Here is a 26,708-nt window from a genome sequence, read left to right on the forward strand (position 1 = left end):
GTATGGCCAAGGATGATGGAATTTGTCATCCAAAAATATCTAGACAGCACTACATCACTGATCTAAGATGATGATGATTCTTTCTTATTCACCTCTCCCCATAGATGGAAGTGGGCAATGACATATTAAAACATGACATATTAGAGCACAATATATAAATCAGTTAGAAACACAAAACCCAGTTAAAACATCAGTTTAAAAGAATTTATACATTCAATATAAAACAGTACATAATTTAAAACTAATAATCGAAAATAATACTTGAATCCATTATCTTCTTTTACTACAGCAACCTGTGGAGTTAAAACATAATGAATGCAATCCAGTAACCCCAAGATTATGAATCCAAAATTGAGTTTTGATATTGAATCTCATTATTTATAATACCAACTACTTCTTATGCCTTTGGACATTTTAATGCACATTTTGCTAATCTGGGACTGCAAAGAATCTTCAAATGCACAACCAATAGAACCAGTATTATATGCAGCCCTTTACAGTGGCCAAAGAGTCTATGAGACCTTAAATTTTGTCAAGAGAAATTAGACATGTTTTTATGCTAAGGTATTTTAATTGTGCTGCAAATATAAAGTCTAAGCAATTGTTTACTTTTTTTCATTTATTAGTTCTTTGGTTTCTAGATATGGGTTATTGACATGTTCTTGCTTTAATTGTTTCTCCTTTTCTTGCTTTATAAATGCTAAAAGAAATAATGTAAGTAGAGATTTCCTTAGTTGTCTGCCTACCTAGGTTCACCTAAGATGTCAGGAAGCAATCAAAACTTCAATTCCAATGCTAAAATACCACCAGGAAAGAGAAACCCATTATACTACCTTCTGGCCCTCTTTGTTCATCACAGAAAGCAAAATATGGCAAAACCTAATTAATTTTGCTATGCTACTAGCTGAATTTCCTTGGCTTCAAAAATAAAATTGATTAAAATTTGCATTTTTTCAGTTCAAGCAATATGTTTAAATATTGATTTGTCCATCATTTTTAGATAGAATAAATAAATAAAACCATGAATAGATCTTATAGTGATTCCCTTCACCCTCAATTTTTCACAAACTTATTTTATAGTTCCTCTCAAAATGAAAATATGTTTGCAGGAATGCTTTCAGGGAGTGTTGTTTGCTTGAAACGCTTCCTACATAATCCTTCCTAGATAGATGGGGAATGTGGGCTCTCTAGATGTTGTTAGACTGAAACTCTTCTATGGGTATAAAGGCCGGAGGTAATGACAGTAAAAATAACATTTGAAGAGCTAGATGTTCTTCATCCCTGCTTTACTGACATAAGATTGGAAGGAAACCTATAGAGATGCATCCTTAGACTACAATCATTTGAACACTGGAAAGGGACCCAGGGCCACAGGATAGAAAGAAACTCCCTCTTTACTAGTATTGGTAGAGAAGGGCAATCTAATTTGCAAGCTTTCATGTCACAGAGACATGAACATGTCTTCTTGCCACTACACCTTCAGTACTCCAATTGGAATAAGGATGAAAGGAACTTGTCTGGGAGGAAAATGTGATTGTGCTTCTCTGACACAACTCAGACAATAGAAATACCAAGAAGCTCTTTCTTTAGACACAATAGATTCTCCCTCTCCAACTGTCAAAGAACTGACTGCAAACACCAACAGTTCCTCAATGCTCAAGGATGTATAAGAAGAAAACTGGGGAAATGAATTTCCTGTTCATTGTGAATGACACTGGAAGTTGCAGTCCAACAACACCTAGAAAGCCACATGATCTTCCTCATCCTTGATATCAGAGCTGAACATCAATTATGAACATCAGAGAAAATCTCTTAAGAAAGCACTTCTCTTCCACTTTAAGAGTTCTAAATTGATACCAAGAATGTGTATGTTATGGTTTAAATGTAAATTTAAATTGTTATTTATGAGGTCCAAATGGCTAACCTCAGTCTGCTAACCTAAATATTTTGGAGCTGAAATTAGTACCCCTGGCTTGATCAAAATAACAAAGGAAAAGCACATTGTCGTCATTTTTTTTTAATTTTCAGATCTTCAGATTCTTGTTTTTCATTTAAAAATGCTTAATTGCATATACATGCAAGCACTGGGAACTTGTTAAGATCATATTCTGAAGAAGGAAATTGCAAAATCATGAATTCCGGCAGGACAAGGCCCTCTATACAGCCTGTTGCTGAAAAATGGTGCATCAGGAGGTGGGGAAGATGAGGGATTTCTGATAAGTTTGGGGGCTGAAATGGAGTTCTCTGGGGGTGGGGGCTAGATGGCATCTCAGTTCAACCTTTGTTTGACTCGGTATGCCATTTAGCCACACCTCCCCCTCCCCCAGGAAAGTCCAGGGTTTGGGTGAGAGGTGGGGACTACAACTCAAGAGGAAGCATTTTGCTTTAACTCATTTCCTCTCGGGTTATAGTAAATTGTAGAAGGGCATTAAAACACACTCCATTTTAGAGAAGCATAAGTAGGAAAAAAGTGAGCCTCAGACTTCAAGATATACAGTAACTATGCACAAATATTCTTTCATTTTATTGTCGAAGGCTTTCATGGCTGGAATCACTAGGTTCTTGTGGGTTTTTTCGGGCTATAGAGCCATGTTCTAGAGGCATTTCTCCTGACGTTTCGCCTGCATCTATGGCAAGCATCCTCAGAGGTTGTGAGGTCTGTTGGAAGTAGGAAAAATGGGTTTATATATCTGTGGACTCCAGCAAAGGATCACCGCCTTGTCGGGGCGCTGGAGCTTGAGCACCTCAATGATGTCATGAGCGAAACCGTGAAGGGCCACCCAAGACGGGACGGTTGTGGCAGAGAGGTCAGACCAAACGTGATCCCTGGGGAAGGCAATGGCAAACCACCTCAGTATCCTTGCCAAGAAAACTAAATGGACCAGTACAACCCTGACAGGGAGCTCTGGCGTGGGCTGGTCCATGAGGTCACGAAGAGTCAGAGACGACTGAACGAATGAACAACAACAACATCTGTGGAATGGCTGGGGTGGGGCAAGGAGCTCTTCCCTGCTGCAGGTGATCAGCTAAACATTCACACCTAACTGCAGCAGGGAAGAGCTCCTTGCCCCAACCCAGCCATTCCACAGATATATAAACCCATTTTTCCTACTTCCAACAGACCTCACAACCTCTGAGGATGCTTGCCATAGATGCAGGCGAAACGTCAGGAGAAATGCCTCTAGAACATGGCTCTATAGCCCGAAAAAACCCACAAGAACCTATTCTTTCATTTTGTTTTGTGGCACAATCTAAACATTGCTGTTGGTCAGGTTTTCAACTCTGGCATACCAGATGTTGGCCAACAACAACCTCACCATTCCCAGCAACCATTGTCAATTATCAAGAATAGTGAGGCTACAAACCTTTGGATCTTCAAGATTGAAGGCACCAGTTTATTTATTTGTAGCTATTATGCAACCCAATGGAAGGATCTGTGGGTGCAAAGCTATAGTGCCAAGTAAACAATCATTGTTTTGATTACACTATGCAATTTTGGCTTAATGCCAGTTCAGTGGTTTGTTTATTTTATTTTTCATTTATAGAAAGAAGGCAATATTACTGAACTGGCAGGGGTGATAAAGCTTCATTTCTGAAAATATAAAACCCTTTTGAGATCTTGAGATGCTAGGAGACTATGAAGTGCAAAGTGTGACTGTTTTATTATTAAATAAATTTTTCATATTCTGCTCAGGGGATGTGAGGAGGGAGTCTGCTGCAAACAGCACAGCATTCCTTTCAGACCGTTTTCTTCATTTCCAAATCTGAAGGGTGCCAGCTTCTCTCACAATTTCCATTTACATTTGCGGATTGTTTTATTTTTCATTTGCAAATGAAGTTGCACATTTTCCATAGCCTGTCCAAAAACAAAATAAATCCATGGCCAGTGGTGCCTTTATTTCCAACGTGGTCAATCATTTGAGTGAAATGAAGTTCAGTGTGGTAGAAACTTAGAAGATCAAGCAGAATGAGGTCACAGGGGTCTGCTGTATGGATTTTAATTAAGTCATTGCCTTGATCCTTCTGTAACTTGTCCGTGGCTGTGGATCACCAGACTTCTTGAAAGACTTCCTTGTGATCTTTAAGGGCAGTTCTTTATGATTGCTTATGTCAGTCAACAAAAGAAAGGAAATCTTTTTCTTAATTGCATTCTGAAAGTTATGAACATTTCTTATACAAGTTTCCATTATTTTACACCACTGTCCTATATTTAAGAACGTGTGCACTTCCTTCTTTAAGTAAACAGAATAAAGCAGAAATTCCCTATTTTATGACATGGCTTATATTGTCAGTATGTTTGAAGATGATGATTAAAGATTATATGCCTGAGAAGGAGCTGAATGTCATATAATCCCTGCCAGTGTTTTCATCCTAGTTCATGATTTTTTTTGTCAGGAATCACAAGATAAGTAGGTTTGAGCATGGATAGTGATTTGAAGAAGTGCATTCAAGGGACCACATGCACTGTCCCCAAAGATGACATAAAACAAGCATGTCAGCAGTTATTCAGCAGCAGTGTCTGTTTAAAGACAGAAAATGTTTTATGTGTGGAAGCATAAAACTGCAGTTTCGATATAGTGAGAATTTCCACTGCATTTATTAAAGATTTGGAGAATTTTGCAGAATAACTTAGTATGCTATTAAGTTGTGACCATGCCAGAAGCTGAAACATAGAAACAAATAGATTGATAGATGGGTGATGATTGTGATATTTATGTCCCATTCTTTTCCAAGTTCAGAAGGTAGTTTATAACAGATAAAAGTCACAAAAATAATGGCTTAAATAAGGTTTATCAAATAATTAAAACCTGTTAAAAACAGAATATAGATAAAGTGAGCACAAAAGTAATAAAGAAAAAATTCAGCACAATTTTGGCAGGACAGGCCTTATGATCAAACCCTAAAGGCCTGTTGAACAGGGAGGGTGCCAATTTGTCTTCTTTGGGAAGGGAATTCCAAAGCCTAGATTACTCAATTTTATGTAGTCTGTGCATTTAGTCATGCATATGTGTTATCCCATATCTATATAAAACTTGAAGAAAGTAATTTGAAGAAAGCTCATTCAAAGTAATGTTTTCCAGTGTTTTTCTCCATAAAGTGTTCATTTTGTATGCTAAAACATTTTCCTGCCTAACACAAAGCATGGCACCCAGCTGTAGCTGACTGCATAGAAATCTGAGATATCGGGGGGGGGGGGCTCTCTCAGGGGGGCCTGGAGGGGCCTGTTAATGTATGTCCAGCTATTGTAAAATGGCTAGATGCTGCTCTACCACTTTTGCACTCCACAATAGTTTGAGAATATCCATGTTGAGAAGTTTGTGAGAGAACAAGGGTTTTCTGGGAGACTTTGGTCACTCCCCAGTTGGTAGAGAATTAGAACCATAGCATCACAGAGGTGGAAGAGACCACAAGAACCAACATCTTGCTATGCAGTAAGACACAAACAAAGCATGTGTGATATATGGTTATCCAATAACTATTCAAAAACCTCCAAAGAAGGGGCTCCACCACACTCTGAGACAGTGTATTACATTGTCAAATAGCAGTGTCATTGTCAATCTCCTCAATGACAAAAAGTGATTATGATTACATAAATTGGATGTTGTAACTCACTAGAAGGTTGGAATATATCATTTTATGTATTTTATTGTAAAGTATGGATTCTCTCTATATATTTCTCTCTATATAAACTAAAAAAAAATATGGGGAAAGTGTGAAAAAAGAAAGATAACTTCTAACTCATGTAGAGAAAATGAACTAAATCCTTATTATTTCTCTTTAAAACCTGGATAAAACAAATCACCCAGTAAAGGGACACAAAGAAATCAGGTACAAATTAGTAAGAACTTATCATAAGTACAAATTGTTCCAAATAGCAAGGGTATTGAGATGCTCTGGAGACATTCTGTGGAGAACAAAAAAAAAAAAAAAAAAGCCACAGGCACATAAAGGGATGAGCTTTGCATACTTCATTCTTATCTTGTTCCCTTCCTAAGAAGGGTGCCTATCATGTTCTGCTCCAGAAAGCACTTCATTTCTGTTTCTATAGTCTTTCCTAGGCAGCTTAATATAATGTGTTGAAAGTGATGGCTATTTCCAATAGTAGAAACAATAGGGGAATGGTGGCAGGCACTATGGTATTAAATAAGGTTTATAATAGCAATGATCTCTCATGAAAATAGTTGTTACCATAGTTAATGTCTGGTTTGTCAGTACGTTAACCTTCCTGGGCTTTTCCTCGGGCCATTAAATAGCCAACCATTCATTAAACACGTGGGAGCTACCAATTTCAGGAGAAATATTGTATAGTTCATTTGGTAAGTGAAGTACCTGGCATAACAGGAGAAAAGTCTTTATGTACCAACCTATTCACAGTTATGTCCCAGTTATAATTTCTTGGTCCTATACTGATTTTGTATGGTTTTTATTCCTGGTATGTTTGGCTTCATGAAGAGAAAGAAGGAGTGAGAGCAAGAGAGGAAGGGAAGCTGGAATGAGTACAGTATGAAGAAAATGATACTTTTGTCTCTTTACTTTGTAGTTCTACCATTTTAAAGTTAATCTTTCTTTCTTTTTCATTGTTCCATGTGAATGTACAGCTTTTGCCTTGCTCTTACACTGACCAACACACAATTTGCTGTCTCTACCATTTTAAAGTTGATCTCCCTTTTTATTGTTCCATGTAATGTGCATTTATGCATTATTTTTTATTTATAAAGTACATTTTCTTGTTCAAAACATGTAACAAAAATTGGGGTTTTCAGGGGATAGAACAGAGTAATATCATTTCAATGCATTTCAATGGGAAAATTAACTTTGAAATAAAATCAATTTGCGTTAAGAGCTCAGTCACAAAATGAATTAAACTCTTAACTCAAGGTATCACTCTATATAGTAACATAAGTTCATTTTGCTATATGCTCTTATGAGGAAAGGTCAGAGGATGACTGTAAGACCAAAATATGGTAGAGCAACAGTGAAAGAAAAGCAATGTCACCTAAGAAAAAAAAGCTGCCGTTTCTACTTATAATCATCTAAAAATATGGTAAGGATTCAATAAGAATAGATTTAATTTGCTATTTGTTTAGTTATTTTTTTTTATAGGTGAAGCTCTGTTGTTTATTCCTTGGCTAAAATATTTTTTTTATTTATTTACCACATTTATTTACCACATCACCCCAAAGGGGATTCAGAGCAGCCTTATAGTAGGCTACAATTCAACACCGCATAAATACATACAAATAAAATAAATACATTTAAATCCAAGAAGTTAAAAACATTAAACATTTAAACAAATCATTAAAAACCATATAGTCCAAAGTCATAATCCAGACCCATTACATATTATAGTCCTGTTATTTCTTATACATTGTATCTGTTGATGAGTGTATTTTCCAAAAGTGCTATAACTGGCAAGGTTTAGTATGAGATTGCTTATTTTGAATGCTGATATCTGAATTCCATACCATTAAAAAAACTGTTATCTTTAGTTTGCTAATGCTTCAATTCTTGAACCCTGAAAGGATCAAGTTTCCTCTGCAGTTACCAAGTGTGTAGATTTTGAGCTATAATGACAATAATTTGGAGAGATAGAGAGGCTATTGGTCTCACAAAATAATTGTCCCCTGGGCAGCATCTCTACAGACGGCCAATTCTCTCACACCAGAAGCGTCTTTCAGTTTCTCAAGTCACTCCTGACATGAAAAATAATAATAATAATAATAATAATAAGAAGAAGAAGAAGAAGAAGAAGAAGAAGAAGAAGAAGTAGAAGAATCCCTGACATTTCAGAATAGATTAATGTGTTGGTTTTTTAAGCATTATTGTCTGCAGTGCTCTTAATAGAAGTTGATCATATTTTTATTACAGTTGAAAGGGAAAATCTTTTTATGCATAACAATTTGAAATCTTGGATTGAGAGCCACACTGACCATAAAGTGGACACCAGAAACTGGGAACCCAAGGTCCCAGTTTCTGGATCAGAGTTGAGACGTTTGTGAAGGGCAGTAAATGGAGAATCATGGTCAGAGATAATTGTTATTACCTAGTCTCAGCCTGAACAATAAGGCCTAATCTTTGCTATTTAGCCCCCGGTGGTGCAGTGGGTTAAACCACTTGCTGATCGAAAGGTTACAGGTTCAAATCCGGGGAGTGGTGTGAGCTTCCTCTGTTAGCCCCAGCTTCTGCCAACCTAGCAGTTAGAAAACATGCAAATGTGAATAGTTCACATTTGCATGTTTTCATGCAAATGTGAGAAGGTAATGACGCTCCATGAAGTCATGCCAGCCACATTATCTTGGAGGTGTCTATGAACAACGCTGGCTCTACAGCTTAGAAACAGAAATGAGCACCAACCCCCAGACTTGGACATGACTAGACTTAATGTAAGGGGAAAACCTTTCCCTTTACCTTTACCTAGTCTCAGCTTGAACAACAAGATCTAATCTTTGCTATTTAGAAGAGGCAACAAGGAGAAGAAATGGAATCTTGTTTTTCCCAGTTGGCACAGGTAAAATCAAACTGTTGCTTTTGTTTGTAAACCTCCTCCTTGCTACCTTGGCCATATCTGAATGTTGCTTGGTTACACAAGTCCAGTTTTCATCTCAGAAATGATATAAGGTTATGTTTTAAGTTAAAGGCAAGAAGATGCTCCGAAAAGATGTGTGCACTGAGCAATGGGTCTTTGAGTCTTGCCCTCCTTGAAAATATCATGCACAGTTTTATCTTTCTCCACCAGGAACATACTTTCATGTTTGTATTTTCCTTAGTGTCTATCTCATGTTTAGATATCAATATAGAAAGGTATTTACACCGTACAGCAAAACACAGAAAATGTGAATCATTTATTATTTGTTTATAACCTATAGCACAGTACCATATCAAACGTTTATTAGAAAACTCTTGTTTTAAAGTATAAGCCTAAAACAACACAAGCATATACAGCATAAATTAATGTAGTTAGACTGCCACAGATATATTTGCAAACACAGAAATTATCATACAGCTAGCTCCCTGTCTAGTGTACATTTATGGCAAGCTTCTGTTTGGTGTGAAAATTGCTTATTAAGGCATATTAAAACACGTGTGTCTGATAAATGTTACTAGTGCATCTATTTTCTTTCTTCCATACATTGCTAACTCTTCTGCTTTCTATAAACTTTTAAAATAGATTAATACATTTTGAGAAATGAAAATTCTCTGTAGCCTGCAGTTCTATCTGTGCATAAGAAGGACTAAATCTAATTGTTGGTCCCACCTGAAGTACACCCATTGAACCAATGGGATCTTAATAAGAAAAAAGTCCTGAGTTAAATATTTATGAATATGTACACTTAAGGCCACAATAATATAGACTTGCTACTCTTGGAAGTGCTAACATGATCCTGCAATGTCATAGGTGTGGACCTCTGGATCAGGTAGGTCCACTACTGAATAGCTGCTAGCATGCTGTTCTCTTCCAAAGGCTTTCTGGCAATGTCAAATTTGTCATGAGGTCAAGTCAGGCCCTGAGCAATGTGACCAGAAATGTGACATTGCAAGCAGCAACAGTGGCACTAATGTGCCCTTGGTCCAGCTGACCATATGAACAGTCAAAAGCCTCCCAGGTTTAGACCAATTCTGGCACCATTTAAACCAGATTTCTTTCTGCAAATATAGACAAAATCTAAGTATCTCTTACCTATCTTAGGGCCCTTCCACACAGCCATATAATCCAGAATATCAAGTCAGATATTCTGTAACATCTGCTTTGAACTGGGTTATCTGAGTCCACACTGCCATATAATCAATTTCAATGTGGAAGGGTCATAGAGACAAGACTGCTGTCAGGCCTAGGAGATTCAAAACTAACAACATGTAACTTCTCCCTGTAAGGGTCAGAACTCCTCCAAATGTTCGAGAAGTAATTACTTGTGTCTGGTACTTAGGGGGAAGAAGAACATGGACTGGATGAAAAAAAGTTAACACTGAGAAAGGAAAAGAGTGGACGAGAAAAGGAGAAAGGGCATACAAAAGAGAAGAACAATATTAGAAAATTAATGTCCTTCTAATCGGATGGAGTTGATAGTTCTGCTAGTAAAAAAGGAAAATTAGAATTACAATTGTACTATCCAGAAGGACTCCTGTATATCTCCTCTTGGGGATGTGTACTTTTTGAAGACTGTACTATTTCAATGGGAAGACAAAATGTCATATACCACACAAAGCATGCTAGCCAATTATTACTTCCATTAAAAATTGTAGAGCATTAGTGCTAAGGCTCAGATTTCCTTTTTTTAATATTATTTTACAGAATGTCACACTTGTGTTTCTCTTCCTTGGGTTCATTGTAATTCTGGGGCTTGTATTTTAGGGGAGAGGTCTTTAAAATGCTCAGCCAGAGAGGTCCTGGTTCTCACTAAACCACAAGCCCGGGTTCTGCAGGAGGCAGCCACAGGATTTCAGATGGGATGCATATACTTTGCGTACTCTAGCGTGATAACGCACTCAGATCTGATTTGCCAAAGGGCACCCAGTGGATTTCCATGATTGATGTTTGAACTCTGGTCTCCTGAGTTGTAGTCCAACATTCAAAGCACCACACCACCCTAGCTCATCATGTAGTATTGTTCTTCTTTTTGTTTTACTTACTTATAATGCTCTTAACAATTCACAGCTGGTGAATTGAGGAAAGGATGTTTGTTTGTTGGTGTGGGTGGAGGTCTGGTAGCGGTTTTATTGCCTGTTAAGCATACCTTTGTAGTATCCTGCAGTGGAAAACCCACTGAGCTATGGACCAAGTATGCAAAAAAAAAAAAAAAAAAAAAAAAGCTTTCCTGATCCTAACAAGGCATTAAAAAACTTTCTTTCTTTTGCAGATCTGGTTTGTTTTGCTATCAGGCAAGGGAATTTCAAATTATATATCTAAGAGTTGGTGAGATGTTTTTGAAAAAAGAAAGACACAGTGATAAATGAGAAAACTTCAGAAGTATTTCAGATCTTATTTGTATTCCACAGCAGAGTGCCTGAAATACAGCAAATGGGCATACTAGTATCTCAAAATACCCCTTTGTTGGTCTGAAAAGGTTAGCTGAGTTCTCTTGATATGCAAATAGCAGGTGCTCCTTACCCTACCTAGCCTCTTCAAATATGGAAATGGAAATGGAAAAGGAGAATGAGGGAAGAGAAAGAAATATTTTTCCACTTGTAATTGCAGCACTGTCTGTATATGTGTATGTTTTAGACTTCACAAGCTCTCCCTTGCCTCCTCCTCTCTATCTTGAATTAACAAGTGCCCTTGTTTGCTGCTTGGACACCACCAAGTATCACACACTGCAGGTATTGCTGAAACAGTTTACAAGAGCACTTCATAATTCCACAGAGAAGAGGTAAGCAGGGAAGTACTCAGCAGTATGGAGGAGTAAGAATGCATTCCACTTTCTAATCTTCAAATGCAAATGAATGGGGAGCAACATCGAAAGATGTGGGAGACATGAAAGAGGGCAAACATTTGGAGAATCAAACTTCCAGCTGATAAGCAAACATCTTTAACCTTCCGCTAGTGTGTGACATCCCCATGGTGCTGTGAGAGAATTCGGATTCCAATGTTCCATTAAATGACTAGAGTGGGGATTCTCAGTTAGAGTTGTTACAGTGTTTCATAAAGTGGGAAATAATCTCTCTAGGAACTTCCCTCTAGTTTTCTTTTTAATTTAGCAGCTTCCTTTCCCTTGGTGCTTAAGCAAAGCTCAGAAAATTTACTTTTTTTGGAGTACAGCTCCCCAAGTCCCCCAGAATTATGTCCCCCAAAAGGATGTTTTTCCAAGCTCTTTTAAATTTAGCAGTTTTCTTTCTCTCACTTATTAAGAACATGGAAAAAATAATACTTTTTTGGACTTCTCAACTGCAAATGCAAACTACAGTAGAAACATTTGGGATTTAAACTTTGACATGGTTCAACCTCACATGGTAAATAGGAAAAAGCAAACAGCTAAATAAATAGTAAAGTGTATGCCTTCAAGTAAGCTGTTGACTTATGGTGACCCTATGAATTTCATAAGGTCTCCTTCAGCAAGGAATAGTCATATGTTGTTTGCAATTGCCTCCCTTTGAAATACAGTCTGAATAAGCTGGCATTTCCTTGAGTTTTCCCCTCCTTCCAAGTAGTAACAAAACCTATCCTATCTTAGATTTTGAGAGCAGAATGATTAGCATTGATGACAACAATTCTAGATCAGCTACTTAGTTGCTTAACTACCTTAGTTTCATAGCTAAGTAGTGTCTCCTGACCTGACCTCCCACCACAAAAAGATCTGGACTTAATGGGCAGGTGCCACAGCCAGCAACAAAAGTTTGTTCTTTTATCAATCGGATGCAACTAACAGATATTTCTCTTTCCCAAATGTCAGAATCAGTATATCTGCCATTCCCTACACAATTGAATAAGTAGGGATGAAAAATTCAAATAGGTCACAAATGTGTATCTGTAGGTCAGGCCTGCACAACCTGTGACTCTTCAGGTGTTTGGGACTGCAGCTCCCAAAAGGCCTAGCAAGCTTGTCCTATGGTCAGGACACCTGGAGGGCACAGGCTGTGCAGGCGTACTCTAGGTTATGCATTTGTAAGCGCAGTCATGAATTCCAGCCAATATTGCTGTAGCACTGAAAAAGGTTAGCTCTTATTCGGGAATTTTGCACATTTCTCTAAATGCAGAGACTATAAAACTACAATAAATATTACATTTGTAATGTATAGATGTATTTGTAATATAGTATGGTGGCAGAGCTCTCTGCCTGATTTGTCTAGATATCCCTTTTTAAACTGCACATCCCAGGATTCCATATGATATAGCCATGGGGTAACAGAACTATAATAACACTATGTAACAAAATGTGAGCAATTTTGAGTGTTATTTCCTGTTTAATTGTGTTCTACTTACTTTGAAAGTAATTGAAAGCAATTGTTATACTCTAGAAACTTTGATTTTGTGTCTGCCACAATGTTGAATTGGTTGAGACTCTATGACATGGGTCCTCAGACTTCTTAAACAGAGGGCCAGATCACAGTCCCTCAAACTGTGGGAAGGCCAGATTATAATTTGAAAAAAGCATGAATGAATTCCTATGCACATTGCAGACATCTTATTTGTAGTGAAAAAAACACTTAAAAACAATACAACAATTAAATGAAGAACAATCTTAAATATAATCTTATTAGTATTTCAGTGGGGCCTGCTTTTGGCTGTTGAGACAGGATTGTTGTTGTTGTTGTTGTTGTTGTTGTTGTTGTTGTTGTTGTTGTGTGCTTTCAAGTCATTTCAGATTTAGGTTGACCCTGAGCTAGGGCCAGGTAAATGATCTTGGGGGGTCATATCTGGACCTTGGGTCTTAGTTTGAGGAACCCTCCTCTACGAGATATTCACTGAAAAAAAATTAGCATGTGTTTCATAATGTCCCACAAAAACAAAGTTTGTGCAGTTTCATATTTTTTCCATGTTTTTTAATGGTAGAGCCAATTAGGAAATGACATCTATAACCCAGGAACAAAAACAGTGTAATGATTATATGAGACCTATACTTTGATATGAGCTTTGAGAAAGGCTAATGTTCACCTTTCATAATATCTATTATCCAGCACTTCTTATTTAAATTATTAGAATAGATAGTGCAGAGGTGGGGATCATGTTGTCCTCCTCTTTCTGAGGGACTGTAGGTCCCAGAAGTCCCAGAAGTCCTAAGAAGTATAATCAGTTGTGAGGAATGATATGAGTTACAGCACAGCAACATTTGGGAAGGCCACAAGTTGTTCACTCCTGGGACAAAATTCAGGGGGCTTAGGGATTGGGACCATATGCATGGAAAACTCTAAAGTCTGGCAGAAAAAGGCAAACTATTTCTGGTGTTGTGTGTTTGTTTGTCAGCATATTTTTCTGATTTGAGCCAGGAGAAATTATCTCATTGTTAAAAGTAGCTCAACAGAAAGTCTTGGCATTGTAATTTGTATTTTATGGCAGGCTTATTCTTTGTTGTTGTAGTACATCTGTGAGTTTTTATGTATTATCAAGAAGAAAGAAAGCATTGTGCTTTTATGTTTCTGAAATTTCATCATGTAAAAGGAAGGGGGTTTAGTATTGCATTTTTAATTATTCCAAACATTTCCATTAAAGTACACACACAAAACAATCACACATCCCTGGACTTAAAAATGTTCAGAAATTGTTCCTTTTTGGCCAGGGTGTCTACTGTCATAATACCTGTCACTTACTTAATTCCGCCTCCAATTAAGGTAAACATACAGGTAACTGGATTAGCTAGACAGAGTTTTAAGGAGTACTGAGATAGAAAGCAAAAGCAGTTTGGGATCAGGGCAGACCATGGACTAGCGCCACACTTATCCAAAGTAAATGGGAGAAAAGCCAGGGACACATAAAATCCAGCATCTGAGCCATCTCCGCAAATAGAAATTTGCAGTAAAATTAGTGCAATGCTGTTGGAAATATAGAAAATACAGTGGCACACAAGAATGAGTAGGAAAGGAAATAATAAAAAAAATAGCTGAAAACAAGTTTCTCAAGTATCAGGATGCTCTCATGAGGAGAATCTTAGACAGATTATAATGTTTTCAGTGTGTTGATTAAAAATGCTAAAATATACATGGTTTTCTATGTGCACAAAACTAAAATAACATTTCAGCACAAAAGGGTGCTTTCTATGCAATGTTTTCTTTGCAGGTGTGTTGTTTTCTGTGCATAAAATGCCATTTTCTGTTCAAAAACATGTGAATCCTATATAATGGGTTGCATTATGTAACTTTATGTATACCTAGCTACTAGGGCTGGGCGGTTCCGTTCGTTAATTTCATAATTCATTATTAATTTGTATTTAAATTAGCTTACAATCCGATATTGAGCCATGCAGGAATAGTGTGAGGAGTAATTAAAAATCGAAACAATTTTTCCATTTTATTTCGTATTGTTTCATAATTGTTTCGTAATTGGTTCAAAATTGTTTCAACACTTTCGTAATTGTTTCGTAATTATTTCCATATGTCTGGTGCAAGTTTTATAGTTGTTGCTTGTTTTATCAGTGATAAAAAATAAATTATCACACCAACAGTCAACAACAGAGGGAGAGGGAAGCTTCAGAAGTTCCCCCTGTCCCATTTGGAGTTTTTTTTTAGCATATTGCGCAATCGCGTCCGCCATTAACGAATCGATTCGAAATTAACGAAATTTCGTAAATAACGAAATTTTGAAATCTCAAAATTTTGGAAGTATTTAGAATTTGGAAATGCTAGCACCCCCTGGAAATGAATCGAGTTTAGAAACAAATTTTTCTGTGGTTACCCAGCCCTACTAGCTACATAGCAGAGGCACTATGAAGCCCCTTTACTGAATTGTATAATGGGCCATTGGCAAGAGAGCCCAATGGCTGACCATTTGTATGTGATGCACATCAGTGCAGAATGCACTTCAGGGTGTGATGCACATCAATAGGCTGGGCACCAATGTGTGTCTGTGAGCACCAATATGCACTGCATGTTGATGATGAAGAAGAGAAGGAGGAGGAGGAGGTTTATTTATACTCCACCTTTTTTCTCCACAAAGATTAATCAAATCGGCTAATGCTAATTCCTACAGATACAAACATTATACAACTGTGTAATACTAATTCCTGCAGATGTAAGTTCAGTTATGAAGTTGTACAAAACAGGCTTATTGTGATATCACAGGAAAACTGTTTGGTGCTTCTCCATAAGCCCAAAATATCCTTTGAAAACTACATGATTTTGGACAACCGTCTTTCAGCAAGGATAAAAATTATAAAATTGATTGCTTATTTATTTGTACTTTAATGTGATGACAAAGCATATATCCTTAAGTAAAAGGGATGGCATTCCCATTGAGAAGCACTAAGCTAATTGGTTCCTTATAGTTATAGTTAGAGATTAAGCTCTTCCCTTGCTTTAAACATAGTTGCTCTGCATCCAGGTTGTGGCACACTGATTTTCATATCTGTGGCTGCTTTCATGGCAGTGAACCGGTATATCCATTCCAGGTTTTAGTCCAAACATTAATGAACTATCCAAGGTGATTAATTCTATCGCAAAAATGAGTTCCCTCAATGACGCTGGTCCTATGGGCTGCAGAGCAATGTGTTTTAAAATATGCAGCATTATCTCATTATTTCTATGTTTGCAGAAAAGGTGATAAAGCATGAGGTGAAGCACTGCTAATCCCTTCACCTGACATTTCTCCATTGGGTGAAGGTTTCTTTCTGTACCATATGTGTAGTTGATGATAACACTTAGCAAGAGTGAGAACCACCTAAGGTTCTCAGGGTTATTCTAAAACATTAATGAAATTAAGATGCATAACGCCTTTGCCAGGTAAGTAAATAGCATTCTTGTGCTTACAGATGGGGGAAATGGAGCACAAGAAGGTTAAGTGACTCACCCAAGGTCATGTCATAATGAGCAGTGGTCCTTGAGCTGTTTATTTGAGGCCCTTGGCTTTCATGTTGAGGGAGCACTTCTGTTTGTTTTTGGTTGAAAGCATATTATCTAAATAGTACATATAAAAAGCAGAGGCATTCATTCAGGGAAAGAGAATGGGCAATACATCTATGATTCCTTAAACAAAAGTCATTGCCCTTTTCTTTGTTAACCACTAAATAAAACATAGCATTTTTAATGTCTTAACAATAGAATGGCAACAGGATCATGATGTACTTTTGCAACTAAGCAAAATCTTCAGGAGATGAATTGATTCTTTAAAATTGCCCATATTCTGTCTGCTGGGGTTTGGTTCCAGGACCACTCCCTGCCTCATGAAAACAAAAATCTGTGGATGCTCCAGTCCCACTATAGGAAAATAGTGTGCCTTATATAAAAAGGAAAACATTGCAAATGAATACAAGAGCCTGAGAATCTGTGAAATGGTGAGAGCATACAGTCAGGAATGACTATTTGCCATCATGGTGCTCAGTGAACCGCAAAAACAAGGTTTACATTTTGGAATTTTTTTCAAACATTTTTGAGCTATGGTTAATGGAATCCATGGATGCAGAACCTGGAGGGCTGACTACATTTAAGTTGATCTGCTATTTCACCTTGAATATTGTTTCATTTTTGGAATCTGGAAAACTCAAATAGTGGCAACTTTGCTTTCTGATAGGTCAATTTAAACAGACTTTGTTTAAAACACAAAATAACTTAAAATATTGTGTATAAAATTACCTTCAAGCTACGTATATAAGATATATATGAAACAAATGAATTTCATCTTTAGACTTGGGTTCCAATTCCATAGTACAGTGATACCTCGACTTACGAGCCACTCCACCTATGAGATTATTTTTTTTAAAAAAAGAGATCCAGATCTAAGTTATGAGTCACAACTGACAGCAGTGGCAAGATCCCTCGGCCTGCAGAGGAGGCAAAGGAGGAGAGGTGGAGGCCTCCCTGCCTCTCCTTGTCTGTCCCAGTCTCCCCAGCATGGCCAAGTCCCACCAGATGCATTGGAGCCTGCCGGCCCATGAGCTAGGTGTAGCAGGAGAGCTCAGCCCAGAGGCAAGCCAGCACTGAGGAGGAGCACCCACAGATCATGGCCTTTGGTGGAGCAGCTGATGAAGAAGAGTCATTCCAACCCTCCTCCTCTGCCATGAGCCACAGGGAGGACTCCAGCTTGGCCTCTGACAGTTGGAGACATTCCTGTCTCCAACTGAGAGGGAGGGAATGATGCTGATGGGTGGTGAATTGATTATAATAATACTGTATTCAATGGCATTGCCAATCAGTTCTAACCCTGACAAGAAAATATATTGAGAAATGCCATCCAAACCAGAACCTATTTTAAGGGCAAGGCAAAGAGCAAAAATGTTTTGTTGGGTTTTTTTTTGGGGGGGGGGGGGCTGGAATTGATTAATACAATTTCAATGGGGAAGTTTGCTTTGGGATAAGAGCAATTTGAGTTAAAAGCTCAACCACAGAACACCTTAAACTTGTAAGTCAAACTATCACTGTACTTCTGCTATTTAGGACATTGCTGAAGGACAATCTCTAGTGCATCACTCCAGAGCTACACATCCTCTTGCTAAATATTTGATCCAGCATAATTCCAGGATAGCAATGCTGGCAAAATAGAGATAAAATGATGAGGCGTAGAAGCAGCACTGTTTTCAGACTTGTTATCCTTTTGAATGTTTTCTTAAATAATTCAGTGCAGTTATTATATTTCAATAAAAGGATAAGGTGAAGAAAAGAGAATAGCAGTCTGCAACAAAATAGTACTTACATGAAAAGTTAGACAGTTACTTGTAAACCCAGCTGTACTGTACTGATGCACAATGCTGGCATAATTACCCTTATGTAGAAAGTGGCAGCAGGAGGAAAAACAATGTGGGTACAGCAGCCATGTGGGAAGGAGGGTGATAGAAAAACAGGCTGTGGGCATCCAGTTGGTGTTATCCCTTGCTACTGCTGTACAATCCTGGAAAAAATGCAATCTCTAGTGTAATGCACCAGCAGGATTCTGGCCTAATGAATAACATAACTCAGCCAGATTATTTCAAGCTGTGTTTGGCTTCAAATGCAGTTGGAGGAACCGGATGGGCATCCAGATGTTGTTTGATTGCTGTCTCCAGCAGCATAGCCAGTGGTGATGGATGATGATAACAACAGCAGCCCATCAAGATTTGTGAGGACAAGTCTTCTTCTACTTTCTTTTAATTAAAATGAGTTCTAAAATATCAACAAAAATAATGCCCACTTTCAGTAGAATTCTTAATGGGTGACCAGTTTTATTTCTTTTCCCCCATTTTCCTTTCCTGGCTAAAACCATATGGTGCTTGTGAGCGATCACTTTTCCATCCATTCCTGAGTGGCTTTAACTCTGCTCTCCAGCAGCTGATCACAGGCTCTGCATGAAATCACACAGGCCCTTAATGTGATCGCTCCAGGGGATGTGCCTGAGCTGATGAGACAGGGAGAGTTTGTCAGCCTGATGCTGCTGAAAGAATTTGTTTCCCTTGAAGGATGCTGTTCTGTCTGTAGAAATGCTTGTCAAGAGCTTGCCTTTTTCATTCTTTCTTCCCACTTCTACTCCTTGGAAGTTGTGAATCATAACACTATTACTTTTAATTTCATTCCCAAACCACTCTCCTCACAGGTCCCCCCCCCTTTCTTTTAATCACTCTGAAGCTGCTACATTGAAACGTGTTTGGCACATAAAGGAGGTGGGGTGTAGTACAAATCTATAACTAGTTATATAGGAGATGCTTCACAGTTGTATCAGAAAAAAGGGAATGAATCCAAAATGTGTGTAGTATAGATATAATGACCCCCTTTACTGATACCTCATGTGATTCAATTCAGCCTTAGTTGTGCTTAGAATTTTATATCCTGAAACCAAAAGGATATAAGAAACATGTTTGGATCTGTCATTTGCTTTTATGAAAGAATTCTATGGTTTTTAAATGATGGAGTGAGAATGCTTTTATCCAGGAAAAAGGTCACAAGCTATGATCACATACTTGGGTTTGGTCTTGGTTTGCCCTTTTTGAAATGAGATCCTACATCATGCTGACATAATGAATATCTACACTCACACTGGCCCCATCTATACTACCATTATATGATAGTGTAGTCTCATATAGTTCCGTTCAATCTGCATTACAAGGCAGTATAGATGGAGCCACAGTTTAGTCATTGTTGTACTATACTAATACAGTACAGCCAAATATGGAGCCCCTGGTGGCGCAGTGGGTTAAACCCCTGTGCCAGCAGGACTGAAGACCGACAGGTCACAGGTTCAAATCCGGAGAGAGGCGGATGAGCTCCCTCTATCAACTCCAGCTCCTCATGTGGGGACATGGGAGAAGCTTCCCATAAGGATGATAAAAACATCAAATCATCCAGGCATCCCCTGGGCAACGTCCTTGTAGATGGCCAATTCTCTCACACCAGAAGCGACTTGTAGTTTCTCAAGTCGCTCCTGACACGACAAAAAAACAACAAAAAAAGAGCCAAATGTATACCTGTTAATGTGCTTCTGTATTCCATATTCCCAGAGACTAATGTGGTTGTTGAACTCCAGGGCTGGAAACACCTCTGTGCTTAACACCACGCTCCATATATTGAAGAATATATATAAAAAGGAGTTCAGCAAAATAATATAAAAAAAAAACAAAATCTAAAGGTAAGATATAGTCCATAAAATTCAAGGTACAAGAGTAGCAACAAAAACCAGGAATACAAAAGCAAAATAAATCCAAAACATGAGATTCAGGAACAACCTTTGAAACTTGGAAGCATGGAACATGAGCAACAGGAAACATGGAACTATATATATGACTTTCATATTCTTTGTTGATCAGCCTGAAGTCTACTAAAGCTAGGTCTCCTATCAACAAAATCATTAACATTATCTTGAAGCTCATTATTCTCAGAACCTTGAGTTTCAGCCTCTGAACCCTTTCCTTAGAGCTTGACTCCACTACATGCTTTGGAATGTGGCCTCGACTAGCTGGAGACACAGACTGCTCAGTTTCAGGACTTAAAATCTCAGGCCCAGAATCCACATTAACAGTAATATCAGACACTACTATGGACTGAACTACAATGATAGTACATTGTAGGAACTGATCAATAATTGGGTAACATTCAAGCAAGTGCATCTGTGTATGCAACTCACTAACAACAACAACAACAACAACAACAACAACAACAACTTTATTCTTATACCCTGCTACCATCTCCCCAAAAGGACCCAGGGTGGCTTACATATGGGACGAAAGTCCAACAGACATAAAAACAAACAATACATTAAAACAAGAATATCACTAAAATAAAATAAAAACATCATGAAATACAACAATCCATATAAAACAAAATTGAACATAATAGAATAAAACAGCAGCATGGGTAATGAACTAAATATATACGTTACACCATAAGTTGAGGAAAAAATAGAACTCCATGTGTGATGAAGCTTACATATTTGCAAAACACCAACAGATGGCAGCTTTGATTTTTTTTATTTTATTTTACAAAGACATACCAGAATTCCCTATTTGAATGTATTGTGGAATTCGAAAGTGTCCCAAGGGCCATGTAGTCTGACTCCCCACCAATACAGAAATCATTGCAGATGGATGTGCAATCTCTATTTGAAAAACAGAGTCCACAATCTTTTGGATTAGTCTGTGCCACTACCAAACAGTTCCTACCCTGCTAGGAACATTTTCCTTATTGGTTATTCATTATCTTGAATCTATTCATGACCTCCCCACCAGAGCATCAGAAAACAAGGTTTCTCCAGCTTCCATATGGTATTTCTTCTGAGGTTTGATGACAGCTGTTGTATCATCAAAAAGCCTTTTTGAATGGTTGTAAAAACAAAAACAACAGCGGGTGTTAGGACTGAGCTGGTTTCTACTTATGTATTCAGGGCATTGTTGGTAAGGATCCAAATAGGTAGTTTTGTTGTATCACTAATACCACAATTGATGATGGCTCCTTCCTGTACCTTCCTCTCTGTATAATAAAAATTTCCAGAAACTGGAAAATACTCTATAAGAAGATTCCAGAATACACTTAAGCACCATGTGGATGAGTGAATTGGATCATTCACTTTAGCAAGAAGACTCATTTAGACTTTTGCCTTTGTAATACCGTGATTTTCAGATCTGGGAAAAAGTTTTATTTTACATTCTGTTTAGCCAATTTGTAATACTTCTGGAAGTTACCTCTTGTTAAATATATCCACACAATGAAAACTTAAAAATTCATCAAAATTAGTTTTTTTTTTCTAGAAAACCGGTATGTCAGAAATTTAATGCTATTGGGAAAGGGAAGGAACAATATCCACTTTATATCAGGTTTTGGAAAACACCTCATTATCTTATTATCATCCGTAAATAAATTTTAAAAAGCTTATGCTGTACCGTATACAGTTTGAGTATTCCTTTTTCAAAATGAAATATCTTGGAGATTGAACTCAAATCTAAACACTTATGTTTCATATATACTATCTCACCCACCCATGTGGACAATTTGGAATTTTGGAGCATTTCAGATTTTGGAATTCTGGATAAAGAAAACTAAAACTGTATAACAAAAATTCTAAATGATGAGCACTTCCAGACAGCACCAAAATGTGAGTTTTAGAAGAGGGGCAATATAAAAAGAAAAAGCAGGACCTCAGAGTAGGTCCCCACACAGACCTGCCAGTCCTGGTCTTTCTTCCCCCTCTGTCCTCACTGGCCTCCCTTCTGTGTCTTGGGAAAAAATGAAAGATGGATGAGGGACATCCACTGGAAGTTTTTTTTAAAGGACATGATTATGTGCTGTGCATATGAGCATCCTAATATAATAAATACAAGCATATTCACATGTGCACATTTGTTGGCATGCAAAGTCACATAGACGTGGGAAGATCCGCATCTTTCAGCCAGAAACAAGATAAAGGGGAGCTTTTTATCCCCGTTTCCCTCCTTTGCAGTGAATCAGCACTCATTTAGTGTTGATGTTGTGTAGCCACCCCTCTCCCTCCTTTTTTGAAACTCCCATGTTTTAAGGCCTCTTTTTTAGGGCCTATCGGGATGATGGGCCCTATGAGAGGAGGAAACATGAACTTTAAAAAGGATTGATATATTGATGCTTATATTGATGCTTAATTGTTTATGTTACAATTGCTTTAACTGCCCTATACTTGTCTTGTGATGCTTTTGTACTGATGTTGTTAACTGCTTTGAGTCGCCTGAGGGCTGAGAAAAGCGGCATATAAATGAAGTAAATAAATAAATAAATTGATGGAAGAGTCATAAACATGAATTGGGAACAGCACATTATTAAGCAGCATGCAGGAATGTCTATCTAACTCTTATGCTTTTTGGAACATTTATTAAATACTAGAGGAAATAAAAACTTGACATGACAATGTATGTCAACATTCAGGAAAAGAAAGTCTGCATATTACAGACTCTCGTGGATTTCCTTTCCCCTTCTGTTGATAAATCCTGCTCCCATTACAAGTGAAAGATGAGAATATCCCCATCTAAGATCATTTTTGCTTCCGAAGCAGTGCTTCCAAGTATCATCCTGTATATTTCCCATCAGATTGAATGAGAACCACTGTTTGTATATGGGAAGAAATAAGGAAGAGCTCTGGATTATAATTTGTATGAAAACCAAATAACTAACACAAATAGGCCTAGTTTTGATGTCTTTCATACTGTCCTGGTCTTCATTTCTCTCCTTTTTGTTGTACTTTTTCACAGAGCTAGAATGGGATTTCTTATCTAGTGACACCATCTTTCATAATTTAAGATAACATTTCAAAGCAAGACATCAGTGTGATCCAAGAAGCCGGAATCCATAGAAATGCACTGCAAAATCCCAACTGTGCCCTCAAATCTTTTGCCACATTTTCAGATTTCTTGCTATGAGATTAGCATGACAGTGTGTTAGCAGAGTTCCCTAAATGAAAGATGTTTGACCATTCCTGCTTTGTCACACTTCATGAATGTAATTCTTTCTCCAGTGTCTGCCTTTGATTTAACTCTCTTTTCATTTCCTTTTTTAAAAATGAAGTCTTTATGGTGTTTGCAGGAAACAGACAAATGCAGAGCATTCTCCATTATTGCACATCCACAGAAAAAGCAGCACCTGTTGAATTTCTCTCTGTCACAAAACTTCAAAAAGCACAAAGATATCTATTAAGAAATTATGATAGGAAATACAGCCAGACCTTCAAATATGCAAGTTTGAGTTGTGGATTGGATTAATTATGGATTTCATGGAATTATTTTTTTTTCTAATTATCTCTAGGTCCTCCAGTATGATTCAATGGTCAACTCTTTGTGAGTCTCTGGGACATTTTATGTATTTATTTACAGTATTTATATCCCACCCTTCTCACCCCACAGGGGATTACAATATACATATACATGGCAAACAATCAATGCCATAGACACACAACATATATAGACAGAAACACAGAGGCTATTTGACTTTCCAGCTTTCATAAGGGTATTCTGGCCACCAGGGGAGCTGTCACTTCACAGTCCATTTGAGACACTGATGGACGGTGTACTTCCTCATTCTTTGCTTACTTAATTGATTGCTGGAGATTTTATGGTGTCATAAGTTAGTTAAATTAGCCTCCCCGCGTAAGCGGTACCTAAATTTCCTACTTGACACATGCAACTATCTTTCAGGCTGCAAAGATCAACAGCATGCTACACACAATGGTCAAAAGCTCACTCTGACCCGGGCTGGCTTCGAACTCATGACCTTTCAGTCAGTAGTGATCTTAATGCAGTTGACTCCCAGCCAGCTGCACCACAGTCCCGGTGCATTGCCAGTGCATCCAATGTGATTCTATGGTAATTTTCTAGTAGATGTTGTCAATAAAGTCCTGGTGGAGGACCTGGAAGTGTTCTCCAACTGGCAGCTGTCACCTGGAGGACCTTTCCATTGGCTGCTCCAAAACTGTAGAATGGCCTACCAGAAGAGCTCCAACAGTTAAATGAGCTATTTGAATGTAAAACACAGGTGAAGATGTATCTCTTCTGTCAGGCCTATCCAGTCCTTTTAAACTATGAAAACACAATAAACAGTGTGTGTTTGTTGTGTTTTAACTTTTATCTCATGTATTTTAATATGTGTATGTCTCAATATATGCTATTATTTTTGCATTTTAGCTGTTTCAATATATGATTTTATAGATGTAGTGAACTACTGTATTTACTCGAATCTAATGCTCACCTTTTTAGATTAAATTGCCTTCCCAAAATTAGGGTGTGCATTAGAGTCATGTGATATGGCAATCTTAGTGCTGAGCCAAAGCAAAAGGGGAAGCTACTTCAGGAGCACCTGGAGTTCCTATTTGAGGGATGTCATCTCAAGGGACAAATCACCCAGTCTTATGAGGTGCTAATATAACTGCCATAACTCAATACTATGCAATGTTGGAATTTGTAGTTTGGTGAGGCATCAGGATTCTTTGGCAGCCCCATGACTCCATAGCACTGATCCAGGGCAGTAAAGTGGATTCATTCTACAGCATAGATCCACCCGAAGTTTTTGTTTTCCATTGCTAAAAGTGTTGGTGTTATAACACTTTTGTTTTTAAAGAAGGAAACCTAAGCAGGCAGCCACTGTAATGCATACCTTTTTTGGCCAAATTAAAAAGAAGGCACTTTTTGCTACTTCACATTACATTTGCTAGCCAATCTTTTTTTCCCTGGGTTTTAAAAATTGAGGTGCACATTAGATCTGATGGCGCATTAGACTTGAGTAAATCCGGGTATATTGTGCACTGCCTTAAGCCAAAATTAGAAGCAGGTAACACATCAAATTATTAGGTTCTCAAATTATTATTATTATTATTATTATTATTAAAATAGCATTTTATTTAAAGTTTTTCACTTTAATCGTTGTCTTGTGCCCCTAACCCCAGCAAATGTGAAGAGCTGACTGTATATGTCAAAGAAGTATGATATGATGAGGGTTAGTCCTTGACTGGTAATAATTTCTGGCAATATGATTTTAACTGCCAACCTACACTGCCAATCCAGTGTGTCCTAAACTGAAGGTTAAAAGAAAAGTTTAGTGAAAGCATATCTGTGTTTATGTGTGCAGTTTATGCATTGTGCAAGTTCTGCCACTCAGTTATCTGGACTCTCTTTTAGCTGTTGTCACTTCTATATTTGTGCTTGACTCTCCCTTTCAAAGTATTTATATTTATCTCTTTCTCACACACATTGTTTTTTGGTTTTTTGCCTTTCATCCCTCTTCTGCTTCATCTTTGTCACAGTTATGGCTCCTTTCCTCTCCTCCTTCTCTTGTTATTCCATATTCTTTTATTGATTTCCCCCCTCTTAGCTCTTTCCCTCTTCCTTTCTCTCTCTCTTTGTGCGCATGCACACACATGTGGGTCTTTCTTCTTCTTTTCTATCCTCACCCTTCTTACTCATCCTTTATCTCTTTCCCACTTTTTCTCTCTCTTTTTTCCCCAATTCCATTAACGAAAGTAGATAATAACTTGTGAATTCAAGTGGAACTTCATTTCTTAAACTGCACACTCGTGCTGGAACCCATTAAGCTCGATAGCGAGAAATGAGAGAAATCATAATTATCAGGCCAGTAAAATACATGAAACATAAAATTTGTCAGGGAAAGTAATTGAAATTATTGGAGCAGTTGGGTCTTGGTGCTGTGCAGGCCCGGAGTGATAATGGAAAGGTTATGGGCAATGTTTAGCAATGCTGATGAGGCCCAAGGTGACTCGCGCCACCACAGTCAGCAACTTTATGCTCTGCTTACATTAATTTGCTAATCCATCTTTAGAAATAGCCAGAGTGAGTCAAGCATTGAAGTCCATAGAACCCTCTCTGAAATTCTGGAGCATTCAGTGATGCAAAATGTTTACTTCTCTTGATGCAAGACAGTGACTTCTCTTTTCATCGCCTTTCATTTTTGTTGTCTTTCTTTGTACATAACTAGCACTGAACTGTATGCCCATTTCTGTTCTCCTCTTGTTGTTCCAACTTTCTTGGAAATTCTTTTTCCTGACAGTATCTGTCACATTTTTCATAAACATGGCTATGAGAATCTTAGGCTGATATCTGAAGTGTCTAGACATGTTTTTTCTTTCATAGATGAAGGCTGCAAAACCTGTGGCCAAGCAATAGGGTGGTCAAGATGACAAATGTTAGTGAGGAAGTGAC

Source organism: Anolis sagrei, chromosome 3 (assembly GCF_037176765.1).
Source record: "Anolis sagrei isolate rAnoSag1 chromosome 3, rAnoSag1.mat, whole genome shotgun sequence".
Classification (NCBI taxonomy): Eukaryota; Metazoa; Chordata; class Lepidosauria; order Squamata; family Dactyloidae; genus Anolis; species Anolis sagrei.